Genomic DNA, 12,298 nt, shown 5'->3' with positions numbered 1-12,298 from the left:
GGCTTCCGCATCCTCGTGACGGCGTTCTCCACCGAGATAAGCCAAGGATATTTCTTTACGCAATTACGAGAGAAACATACTGCTTCGGATCAAAAAATTGCCACCCTTTATAACGCATCGCTATAAGATTCTCTCAAATAGAATGTACGTTACATAGTTATAAAGTAAGCTATTTCATTCGCATAAGTTTCTGGATGATTGCTTCTCTAGAGTAAAAACCGTTGGTCTATGTTTTCTTAAGAACCGATTCGATATTACATGTACATATAGATATATATGTGTGTGTGTGTGTGTGTGCGTGTAGTCGTATGTATGCACATAAACGTACATAGGTATGCACTTGTGCGGTGGCAGCGCTGTGGCATAACATGGCGAAGCTTTTCACCTCTCTTTCTTCTCGTTGCATCTGGTAGCATCTTAACGTATACCATCCGTCAAAATAACCACTGTACACGTCCTTTCTTAAATACATTCGTACCTTCTATGCAATGACCCATTACTTTCACGCGTACAACTTTTTATAATTCGTTTCTCTGTTAGAATTTGAAATTCCTCGTTAGACGTTAATATATAATTTATATCGCTCTCTACGTAAACTAAATTTGAAATAACTATTTATAAGTTCTAGCATTATAGTTTATTCAAGTATACTTTACATTTGAAAAGGAATAACACTTATTTTACATTTCGAATCAAGCGTTTCGAAGAATTAGAAAAATTATGATTTTTCTATAACGGATTAAGTCTACGGACACCGCAATCGACAATTTTAATATTCGTTCCTTTGTTAGAGATACTTCATCGAATCGTCACTTTCCGGGAAAGTCGTACTACGGAACACGTTCCGCGCAATGAAAAGACGCGTCTGGCTTCTTCTCGCTTCCCTTCTCCCATCGAATCTCCTGTTTCAACTAGCGAAAAAGTGCAAACGCGTATAGAGTCGAGAGGACGACTTATTCGTCATCGAAGTTATCGTCGAGGGGTCAACCCCCTGAAAAACGTACATAACCTATACCACAGCGATTTCCAACGAAAGAATCATGGCGAATTCTGCAGCGAATAGCGGAACTTTTATACGAAACAAAATTTCATTAAACTTCTTATCTTTCCTTTTCTTTTTCCGCTAATTAAACTTATTGATGCAGATAAAAGAGGTAAAGGTAAAGAGGTAACCATGGGAATTATAAGTCTTTTCGCTTATTTGTCCAATTTCTAAAAAGCTTTTTTATTTCTTTTTTCTTGTGTATTTATGTATTTATGAAATTTACAATTTCTCCATCTCCGTCTCGGATTTTCACGCGATTCGAGATGCCGCTTCACGTTGGTCGAACGTCGACCACAACGACGCGACGCTTCGCGCTCGAAAAGGAAGCGTGATGCATCCAAGCGGAAAACTCTGAAATTCGTTTGTTCGGACTGTGGAGGTTGCTGCAAAGGCGCCTTTTCCATTTTGAGGCAACGAATCAAGCGTTAGCGGTCGAATACTGCTATAAATTTCAATCCAAGCCACTATTTCAGCAACTTTCGATCGATCGTTTCTCCATGCTCGATGTATCGCAAATCATGATAGTCACAGTGCATCGACTGTGCAACGACTTGTCAAATCGTTCGTAATCGACGAATCAGAGAAAACGAAAAAGACAAGAACGAGATAGATTGAATTTGATTCTACCATAGAATCCCGACTGTAAAATACTCGGCTAGAATGGCATCTCTTGGATCCTTAAAAGTTGAGTTGAGTTGTTGAGGTCGTTGAAGCCGAAATTAAGCGTCGTTCTTCGCGGAAATAAGGCGTACAAAATTTCGGCCAACCTGTTGATACGCGATGTCCTCGTGGATTTTGACAATGCCTCTCTTTAAATTTAGTACTCTTAACCTACTGTACGTACCGCTTACTCTGTACGGTTTTGAATCGTGAGCAATGGCTTACTTTTCGGCTTTCGGTTACTTTTTATTTTCCGACCGCACGCGGTGGCACGAGGCGGCCGGTTAGGCTGTTATCATAAAGAGAACGGTAAGCGATAAAATTGGCATTGACTGTGCCGTCACGTGTTTTGCCGCTTACCGCTTACCGCTCTGTATGATCATGGCATTACGTGGATTTCTGCGGTTACGAGTGTTAAGACCTTTGTCGGGAAAGTTTTCAAAATCGTCCAGTTCCGTGGAAAACGATCGTTTTCGGCTTTAGCGACTTAAAATATCCTCGAAAATACACATTCGAACAAAAAATTTTGTAACTCGGATACTATAATTTATCCTAGAATTTTTTTCGATAATTGGACAACTGTTCCGGAAATCCAAACGTACGGACAATACGGAAGTTGATGCAAGGTCAGGGTCACTTGCAGAGAGGTATAATTCGGGGTGGGAGATAGATCATGAACCGAAAGTGGGAAGAAGGTGCGCGCAGAAGGGCGGGGGAGTGGAGGGGGCAAGGGAGCGAGGATGAGATGGTGCGAGTAGGGAATAAGAAAGAGGGAGAGAGAATATTATATGAGGAGGAGGAGTTGGTGGTGCGGCGTACGAGGGCTTCCCCTCAACAAGTGTGATCGAAGCTCGCTAGACTATATAACCCGCGGCTGGGTCGCGACTACGCTCAGACTCAGAATGCATCGTGGAGTGCGGATCTGTGATTCGAGCGGGTTGACGCCATGTTCTTCGTCGCGTGCCACCGGCAGACCTAGTCGATCAATTTGGTTATTACAACGAACATACCGAGAGTATTCTTTACGGGAAAAATATCTTTAGATATTTTGACGTGTTTTTCCATTTTGTGATCCATCGACAATTAATCGATTGGGTGGTTAAAAAATAATTATTGTCGTTTAATTTACTATTTGACAAAACTCGCGTCAAAACTAAAGTATCAAAATCATGCATCCCTCTTCCGTATAACGTATCCGCGATCATTTCTCTTGAGTTTAAATTACTCGGTGTAATTCAAGTATTTGAGATCAGATTTTTTAAAGCTTGGACGAATTCTTAAATTTCCAGCGACGAGTAAATTCGGATAATAACTAATCCGATTGATCGATTCTACGAAGTATAATACGCACCCTATAAGAACGCAAATTTTTTCTGCAGTGACTCGTTACGGAAGTCGATTATGGAAATCAAGTCGGTTTTCCCAGCGTGCTTCTGAATCATATTGTTCTTTATCTATTAGCATATTATGTGTTTATTCTAAATCTATGCTCTTGCAACGTTCGAGCTCTAATTTAACGTCTTGAAGATATGTATAAGATATATATATATATCGAGATGTCCACTTAAAGTATCATTAAAATATTTTTAACGAAATATTTTTTAGAATTATTTTTATTCAAATGGAAGAGTTAACGTTTCCATTTCGAATTTAATGACGTGTGTGTTAGGCACGCATGAAATTTGAAAAAATGCTAACGTAACACGAGTCGTGAATTAGTATTACAAAGATGAATGAACTAAAATGGAATACCAACTTTTGTATAATTTACAATTATCTACAGTAATGCACTTAGCTACTGTATCTTTGCTCGGTTAACTGTCGCAGCGTTATCCCTACCACTTCTCGGAATTGTTAGCACGGGGCGAACATCCGTGTTATCTCTTGCTTAAGGTATTTGTAGCGTGGATTAGTTTTCTTACAATTTCATTGAAATTTTGACGATACGTTATTTAGTATATTATATATAAAAAAATCGCGCGCGCACACACACACTCACGATTCAATTTTTAAAGAGCCTGGTCTTACCGAAATGGAGATATTCGCCTTCAAAGTTGAAAGTTTTATCGCGTAATCCCTGTAGTAAGTGGGTGAAAAAATTACTTTTTGATTAATTGCGGGAAAACCGTTCTTACAAAGTTGCTAGAAAGTTAATATGTTGCGTGAAATGGCTAGAAGAATCTTTTTGTAGAAAAACAATTCAACCCCGATCTCGTCGTTTTGCAATAAAAGTAACGCGAAATATGTAATTTCGGCGTGCAAAGTGCCGTTCTGGCCATTTCTGAATTGTTTGTTAGCGTGCGTGTAGAAAGTACAGACAGCCAAGAAATTTCTTCCTAGAGAGAGAATCTGGGACATGCGTGAAGAATATGACTTTCGAGGCTCCGCGTATGTTAGTTTTGAGGTGTATTGTCGCGCTACAAATACCTTAATATCGTCGATGACATCGCTATAGGTCATGAAATCGATAAAATTTTTCTTTTCTTTTCTCATATTTTATTATTGCAAGATTGCTTTTATCGGTATGCTGACAATTTTGCGATGATAGTGATTACTAGACACGAAGATGATCGAGTAATTTATTACTGAACTTACTTATTATTAATAGATAATAAAATACGTATGCAATCGACATTTGCTCGAATGTTTATTTCTTTAGTTGTAACATATATTGCTAATTTCTAAGTTAGTAATTATTTGACATTTTTTGCGTTACATTTGTGATACGTCGATGCACTTGTGATACGACGATACTTCTTTGCTGTCACCATCCGCTATAAGCTATATCTCCTTCCATTTTACTTACCTCCTCCATTAAAAAAAGTCTTCCAAGTGTCTTTGTTAAGAAATTCTCCGCCTTCACAGGGTCGTTAAAAGGCTGTTCGCTCTTGGGAGGTTCACGATCTACCAACTTCTCGAAATCGATTGGTTTTTACCGCGCGACGGTCGCTTCGGCAAAAAGACAGAAAAGGAAAAAAAAAGATATCTCGTATGTTCGCCCGGTTGAATTTATCAGCGCGTTACGAGGCTAAGTCACTCTACTCTGGTTAAGGAGTAGTCGGCGTGAAGTGAAAGTGTGTAGAGGTAGAAATTATTAGCGAGTCGCTGGTGTGTAGAGCGGATTCTTACAGAAGTAAAACGATTGGATAACTCGAAACTCATACTCGTGCGCGCACACGCGCATCAGAGCGCTCTCCTGTCGGAATACATCTGGAAGTTTTTCGCGAGTGCGCGCGGGCGGACGAGCGCGCGGGCGCGCGTTCGGCTACGAGAAATTCGAAATAAATTATAGTGATCTTCGAGCTGGACGTGTGTAGCCGGCTGTCCGTTCTACGCTCGCTTTTCTAATCCATAAACTTGTTCGTGCTTGGTTAAAGAAATGCCTCTACTGACTGCTACAGTCACGCAGTTACACGTGTAACGAAGTAAATAAGAGTCTTATTCAGAAAGCTTTAAATACTTTTCTTCTTCTTCTTCTTCTTATATCGCATTTATTATCATCGACTTTGTAAATCGTTGTTGTTATTATTATCGAAGTTAACGAAGAAGACGAATTTGATTATAATTAGTATCTTTATAACGGGTATCTGGAAAACGGGTAAAAATTGGAAAATTATTTATTTCTTGCTGAAAATTCTATAGATTGTTTTGGCTACGAAATATTTGCACGATTGCAACAACTTTAATGATTTATCCTATTAAGTGAAATTACTGCCGATAATGTAACGTTTTATGTTTAGTAATTATTATCGATTTTATGGGTACAGTGTTCGCAGGGTACAGGTACAGTTATGAATACAAGTTTTGAATATGCGGTATGAATATAAGTTTATCGCACTAGGATTCTTTCTTTACTCTTCATTTCACATACTTTATTTAACTGAAATATCACAAACACGACATTATAATTAATAATATGCGTTTAGCAGTAACCAACGAAAAGGAATGAAGTGGTAACGAGAGCAGCTGCTGTTTTAAAATGTAATTTTTACAAGGGTAGAAGAGCTACGTTATTCAGAGTTTGCGTGCCTTCGATAAATATATTCTTACGATAAAAAAACTTTAGGTTCTTATCTTTATTTCCGTTCTCTAATTGTAATTGTTTTTAGTCGTATCTAGAACGGTGTAATAGAACAGCAGCGTGAAACCAATGACAGTAATGAAATTGCGGAAAATGTGATAGCCTTATCGAGTGCATTATGTGACCGCGCCTACTTTAAAATTGAAATCGTCGATTATTGAGATCAAGAAGAACCAGCATGCTCGCAGTTGATCATTAATCTTCTTTCTGTTAATCGAAATATAGCAACGTAGAAAAAAAAAATAAAGCGAGGGGAAGAACCATTCCTTTTTCTTGTGAAATTTATGAAATAATAAGTGAAATTTTATGAGATACTTTGTTGTTAATAAATTCCGATCCAAGGAATATAAATTGTAAAATCGTTCGGCTTTTTTGACGAGTGCTCCGTTATTATTTCAGTTACAAAAATATTTCAGCCACATTGAAACGTATAATGCTATTTATACCCGGTGACCAGATGGAAACGTTAAATGTCGATCAAAGTCCTGTGTGAACTCGATATATGGTTCCTGGAAAATAATAATCGAAGCTTAATATGTTTTGTGAATTGCTTCTATTTTTATTTATGCAAGATTACATATAATTTTGTTAAAATGTAGCATTGAAAGAGGGTGCAGAGAAATTTTTGTAGCCACGAGTAATGGTGTTAATTTTTAATGAAAAAATAAAATACGATGCAAATCCACAATGTCATGTACTACGGAGTTATAAGGGTACAGAAATATTCGAGGTAATACGTTTCGCCTCCTCACATGTCGGTTCGCTGTTGCATACCAAGCGTGCTGGGTTCGTCAGTCTCGCACAGTTTGCTGCTAATCTAAATATTTTATCTGAGGTTCCAATTTCGAAATCATAGACCAGCTAGAAAATGAACGTGCTTCGTTATTTTTAGCTATTTTCGGTCACACGAATGGATAATTCCAATTTTGCTGAATTCAATATTTCGTTGGAATCTTTGAAACGTCAAATGAAGAATTCTCTGAAACAAGCAAGCAAAGACTTATTATATTCTAAAATGTTTATGAGATTTGCAGAACATTTTTTATTTGACGAATCGATGTTAAATCGAAGATGAAGTACAGTTCGAAGCGAGCTTCTCCTGGAGTTTATCCGCTGCACGAGCAAGTAGAAACACACGTGTAAAATCACCGAAACGCGTCGCGATCGAGCGACAAACCAGATAAAAACATAGGCGTAAACCACGCGTAAAATAAATTGTAAAGCCTTTGCGTTTTATCGGGGTAACGTGTGTTGTCAAAGAACCCAGTGGCGGAACATCACGCTCCTACCGGTTCCGGCAAGAAAAAGCGCGGGGCGGGGACAAGAGGAGGACGAGGGGGAGGAGGAGGAGGAGGAGGAGGAGGAGGAAAGAAGAAAAAGAAAGGAGAGACCCCTTTGCAAACGAGAGGAGCCCCGGGAGAAAGAGCACGATTGCGAGAGCAGCGTAGAGTCAGAAGGATACGCTATGTACTTATGCAGAAAGAGACAGAGGGAAAGCGTTATACGTTCGCAAGTGTCCGGCTTGTTCAAGGGCGCGACTGGTATACGGGAGAGTCTTCGGATGGCCGTCAAATGGGCACGCAGCGTAGTCTGGCATTGGTCTGCTCGCTATACGCAGTGCGTGTAGCGTGCGAGGAATCCACGACCAAGTCGGTAATGCTGAGTCAGTCAGGTGCCGCGGCGCCTCTTACATCGCTTGTACTTGGAAATGGTAGGTGCGCACGTAACAGAGAGAAAGAGTGAGAGAGACGAAAGGAATAAGATATGGAACCTAAAGTATGTTAAAAGATCAGGATTAAAGAGAAAAGTATTACGATTGACCGTAAAAAGAAAGGGAACAAAGGGAAAAGAAGGAGGTAATAGAGAAAAGAGAAAGGCAAGATATAAAGGGGGAATGAAATGGAAAGAGAAAGAGACGAGGCGCTATTGTTGGGAAGGAGAGGGAGCGGGGCGTTCGCTGGTTCGCTCCCCGGTGATGAGGTACGGTCGATATGGCAACGCCGCGCCCTGGTACACGCATACCGGCATCACTGCCCGCCCAACCATCGAACAGTCGGCAACGTCGCTCTGGCAGTACGCGGGGGAGGGGGCAGTCAAGCTCTCACACATCGAATGACGAGGAGACCGACCTCATGCCCTGCACACATGTGCAGCCGGGGACACCGAAGAGAACTGAGATGCCTGGCTGGCTGGTCGGTTGGTTGCTTGCTTGGTTGCTTGCTTGCTTGCTTATTGCTGCTGCTGCTGCTGCTGCTGCTGCTGTTGCTGCTGCTGCTGCTGCTGTTTCGCTTGTTTTCTTGCCTGCGCGACTGTCCCACGCACGCGCTTCACTGACGTGCATCTTTGTATCCAAATTGGCCAAGTACTTTTCACTTGGAGATTCGTTTTTTTTTCTGCTACGGAAAAAATAGGTATCTGCTCTCTCTCTCTCTCTCTCTCCTGTCTCTTCAAATTATTTAGCTTGTTCTATGTTCTTTTGGAAAAAATCCATAATCAGAATTCTCGAACGAAGGAAAATGTTCGTTAAATCGTTAATATCGTTTTCATTGAAATATGAATTGTTTGACTGTTTGAAACGCAGTGCGCGGGAAGCGTTTACTTTTCCGCCGTTAGATTCCTGTTTTTGAAAATAAAATTGATGAAAAACGATATATTCTTTATACGAAACGAGGCTATTTCGCGTACCAAGTGCTTTGACAAGTATACCTTTCACGGATACGTGAACGTACATACACGATACCGTTAAATCGACCAATTGAATGGTTCGACGTCGAATTACGTACATATGCTTCTCTTATAGCGCATTAAAGTATTACATTGGACTGGTTTCAAACGTGCATGGCATCGTTTATAATACCAACATTGAACTTATACCCAAAAGGCTAAAGAAACGTCAAGTTTATCGTAAGAGCCTATATAACCTCGTTTCGAAGGATCGAGCTGGTAAGATCGGATCGCTGGCTCGCGAACGGTATTACTTCGATGGTCGCACGATTCGCTACAGTGGAGGCATTCCTCTTTTTGCTCGTCCCTCGATCGTAGGTAACGACACCTACTACCTCCTTGGCGAATGTCGCGTGTGGTGTTGCCGTACGATCGGAGTAGCAAGTAACGCGGAGAGAAAGAGATGGAAAGAATTGGAAAGCGAGAATCGCTCGAGTGGAAGGGAGATGGTGGCATGCCGCGGCGTTGCCATTCTGTCATCCGAGGGCAGACCACTTCCGAGAGTACGCCTCGTGGCGGCTATAGTGCGGCAACGTTGCTTCGACAAGATTAAATAGAGATAGCCTGAGGTATACGCTCCGCCGTCGTAAGATGGGCTCACCGTTAGTCGAGGAAGAAGTGAGACGGATAAAGGACAGCTAAAGGGAAGCATATCGCTTCAATTCGAACTCGTCGATCGTTCTCTTACCAACGCGAAAACGTCCAACGCGTAACTTTTTAAACGCGTCGCAGTCGTTGTTGATATTTCCTTTTCGTTTCTACGATTTTTCCTTTAGTTTCTTCCTTTTATGAAAATTAAAAGTGTATTTAGGATGCATATCGTGTCTATACTGAAACGTTTGGATTAGCGGAATAAACGTTATTGTCGTGAGATTGGAAGCAGCCGAGTAACGCAACTAATAAATCGTACGACGTATCGTCGAAATGTTCTAAACGTTTTAAAATGTGTTTGGGTATTGGACGATATTGTTAGCAAGTTGAAAATAAACCATTTGAGAACTAAATTACAAACATAAATTGCATATCCACGTTTGAATCGATCAACTTTCATTGTATACAGTTTATAATTGCGAACGAAGGGGGACAATTCTGTATCTATCGTGTACGGATAAAAGTGTGTTCGACTTGCCATTGTCGCGACTCCCGAAGCAAGTTGGTTCAAGTTGACGCGTTATAGAATTTCTGGTACTGCGTCATCTTGACACCAAGTGAAATTTGCTTTTCAAACGAAATACAAAATATAAATAACTTGCCTGTACAATTAAAAAAATATGTTGCATATGAAACACTAGGGTGGCATGTTTAAAATCATCCAACGTTCCTAGTTACGTTTCAAAATTCTACTAATTCAGAGTCTTCTAATTCGTTTTTAACGAAGCTCGAAACTTTCCATTTAGACACGTCGATATATAGAAAGTTGTTGGCGTCGTGTTGCTTTTGTCTGCGAACAGAACTCGTTGGAAATCTTTCGCGAATGCTTGCCTCGTCGAGCGATCGCGTTCGTGGGTGGGGTGGGTGAGATAAATACAGTAGCCCCCTCCCCCATGCTTGGAAAGTATCTCTCTCGCGCATAGAACTCTATAGAGGTGGAAAAATTGCCAGAAATATAGAATAAATCTTTTCGCGTACATAAATATTTAACACGGACGTGTTAGAAGATACGTTTAACCTTAAAAATCTATTATTTCCTTCCAGAATTGACCTATCGCATCTATCTCTATACGGAGGTTATGGTACTTTTTCATTTTGTATTACGAAGGGCTAGTAGCAATGTTTTGTCATATCGTACGAAATCGTATTTGCGATCGCGGCCGGCAAGCAGAACTAGCAGGAAAGTCGTGTAAAATCAGTTAGGCACCGAAGTATGCTTGTTCGGAACGATCGTCAATTAAACTAAATTAAACGGATTTTCAGATTAATTAGAAAATTGCCCTTGCTCTTCGTGCTTGCTCTTACACCAAGACGAAGAAATTACGAGAAAATGTAGCCGATTCGTTTGGTTCTCGAGTGACTCATATGCGATTCCGAGTATCAGCAATTCATTGGTACGACCGAGGCTTGCGTTAATTTACGACTTTGTCGTATTTCTTCTACCGATTATATATATTGTATTTGTATATTATATAGGAGGATCTACGGTAAATAAAGCTTTTTCGTCGTTTCCATTTCTGCGCCGTGCACGAGATACATCGGTATTAATGGCCTTGGCCGAGCAGTTGGTAAGCCATCGTTCGAACACGAGCCATCGCCAGAGGTCACTGTACTTACCTTTTCTCTTTCCTCTTGTTCGCTCCGTTCCTTTGTCACACCGGCTTCGACCCATTTGCGGCGTACGCATGTTCGCGCGCTTTCCGTGTCTTTCTACTTTGTCTCGTGTTGGCCCGTTGGCGAAGCTTTCTCGCCAACTTGTCAGCTGGAACGTCTGCAACCGTGGTTCTCTTTTTAACGAAAAACACCTTTTGCTCACCAAGTTGAAAACGAATGTTTCTCCGCAGCTGGTGTTTTCTTACTGACTCGATGCTGGTTGTGTACTTTCCGTCGTACTTTCCGTCGATTATTTTCGGTATTCGAGGAAACAATTTGCGATCATCTATATAGGGTCGAGTAAAGATATTTGTATCAATTGGAGTCGGTAGAACGTCGATTTGTACCTGACTGTAGAGAAATTGGTGAATCTTGCAATATGCAAATACGTTAGTGCATTTTCGTAATACTTTTGTGTGGATCTGCTCGTAAAAGAACCATACGTAACTTGTTCGTGAACGTGAAGATTCGAAATATTATTTAATTTTTGACATTGAAAATGATGGAAAAGCTGAGCGCGTGTTTCCTAATCTGTATTATCTGTGGCGGCAGACGGGTAGCTGGATAACCCGTTGGCACACGCGCCATTAAAGAATGATCGTAAAAGTGGCGGTAGTTATCTGAAACGAGCGTGGCGTTCGGTTTAAGATAAATCGTGCCGTGGCGGTCTAATCCTCGCGTTATTAATACTCTCGTGGTTGGAGAAGTAACGCGTAACAATAATTTCCATTATCGCATTTACGTTATCTGTAATGGATTGAGAATTGAAATTTGTATGATTTTTAGATGCCATCAAGAGGGTTAGCTGTTCAAATGAGGTGATGTATCGATGAAAACGAGCGAGTCTGTACAAACTAAATCCTGAATAAAACTTGTGAAATTCAATTGTACGGTATTTCATTCATTTCTGGCGTTTGATTATGATTATTATTGATGATTTCTAACGTTATGCAGCGATCGTTAATATTTGAAGAAAAACTTTGGGTTACACGGTAAAAGTGGATTGTTTTTGCGTTTAAGGGAAATATTATTTGCACGCAAATTTACGTATTTACCAAGCGTATTGCCAGGCATAGAATCGTAAAAAAATGAAAGATTCGACGTTGTTAAATTTTATTTTCAGTTTTCAATTTCCTGCAAATTTTCAATCGATGGGAATCGTAGTAGTAGCAGCCGCTATACCTGTTTGCAAGGAATATGGTACAAAGGAAAATAAAATTGTACCTGAAAAAGTACGATAGGAAGGAATTTTTGATAGATACTGCAACGTGGGCGGCCATCGTAATAAGTCGAGTCTGGCGGACACGGTATCTCATTGGAACACACTCGTCGCACTGTGACTCTGGTAGATTAGTTTATCTTATGTAACGAGTTAGCATGGAAACAGAGAAAGAGTATGGCCATTGTTTGGTTTGCGACAACTGTGTGCGCACAACGTGGCAGCCGCATGAGTTCGCAGATGTGCCTCGACCGTCGACCGTCGA

The 12,298-nt window shown here is 40.6% G+C and overlaps 1 protein-coding gene and 2 long non-coding RNA genes across 9 annotated transcripts in view; 2 read left to right on the top strand and 1 right to left on the bottom strand.

Moving 5' to 3' along the window:
* The window catches only part of Bap170 (Brahma associated protein 170kD), a 58,250-nt gene that overhangs the window by 6,630 nt on the left and 39,322 nt on the right, over window positions 1-12,298 (top strand). The window lies entirely within an intron of this gene.
* Window positions 6,159-8,127, bottom strand: LOC143305147 (uncharacterized). 2 transcript variants are annotated; one of them, XR_013061861.1, is made up of 3 exons: window positions 7,916-8,127; window positions 6,539-6,765; window positions 6,159-6,295 (listed from the first exon to the last, which is right to left on the bottom strand). It is a non-coding gene; the product is annotated as an uncharacterized LOC143305147 (long non-coding RNA). The 2 variants fall into 2 exon arrangements; XR_013061860.1 differs by lacking the exon at window positions 6,159-6,295 and having other exon boundaries at window positions 6,479-6,765.
* On the top strand, window positions 8,200-11,699 carry LOC143305149 (uncharacterized). Its single transcript, XR_013061866.1, has 2 exons — window positions 8,200-10,555; window positions 10,638-11,699. It is a non-coding gene; the product is annotated as an uncharacterized LOC143305149 (long non-coding RNA).

This window comes from Bombus vancouverensis, chromosome 2, assembly GCF_051014615.1.
Source record: "Bombus vancouverensis nearcticus chromosome 2, iyBomVanc1_principal, whole genome shotgun sequence".
NCBI classification, from domain to species: Eukaryota; Metazoa; Arthropoda; class Insecta; order Hymenoptera; family Apidae; genus Bombus; species Bombus vancouverensis.
The sequence above is the reverse complement of the archived record's forward strand: the minus strand, read 5'-3'. Positions and strand labels throughout refer to the sequence as shown.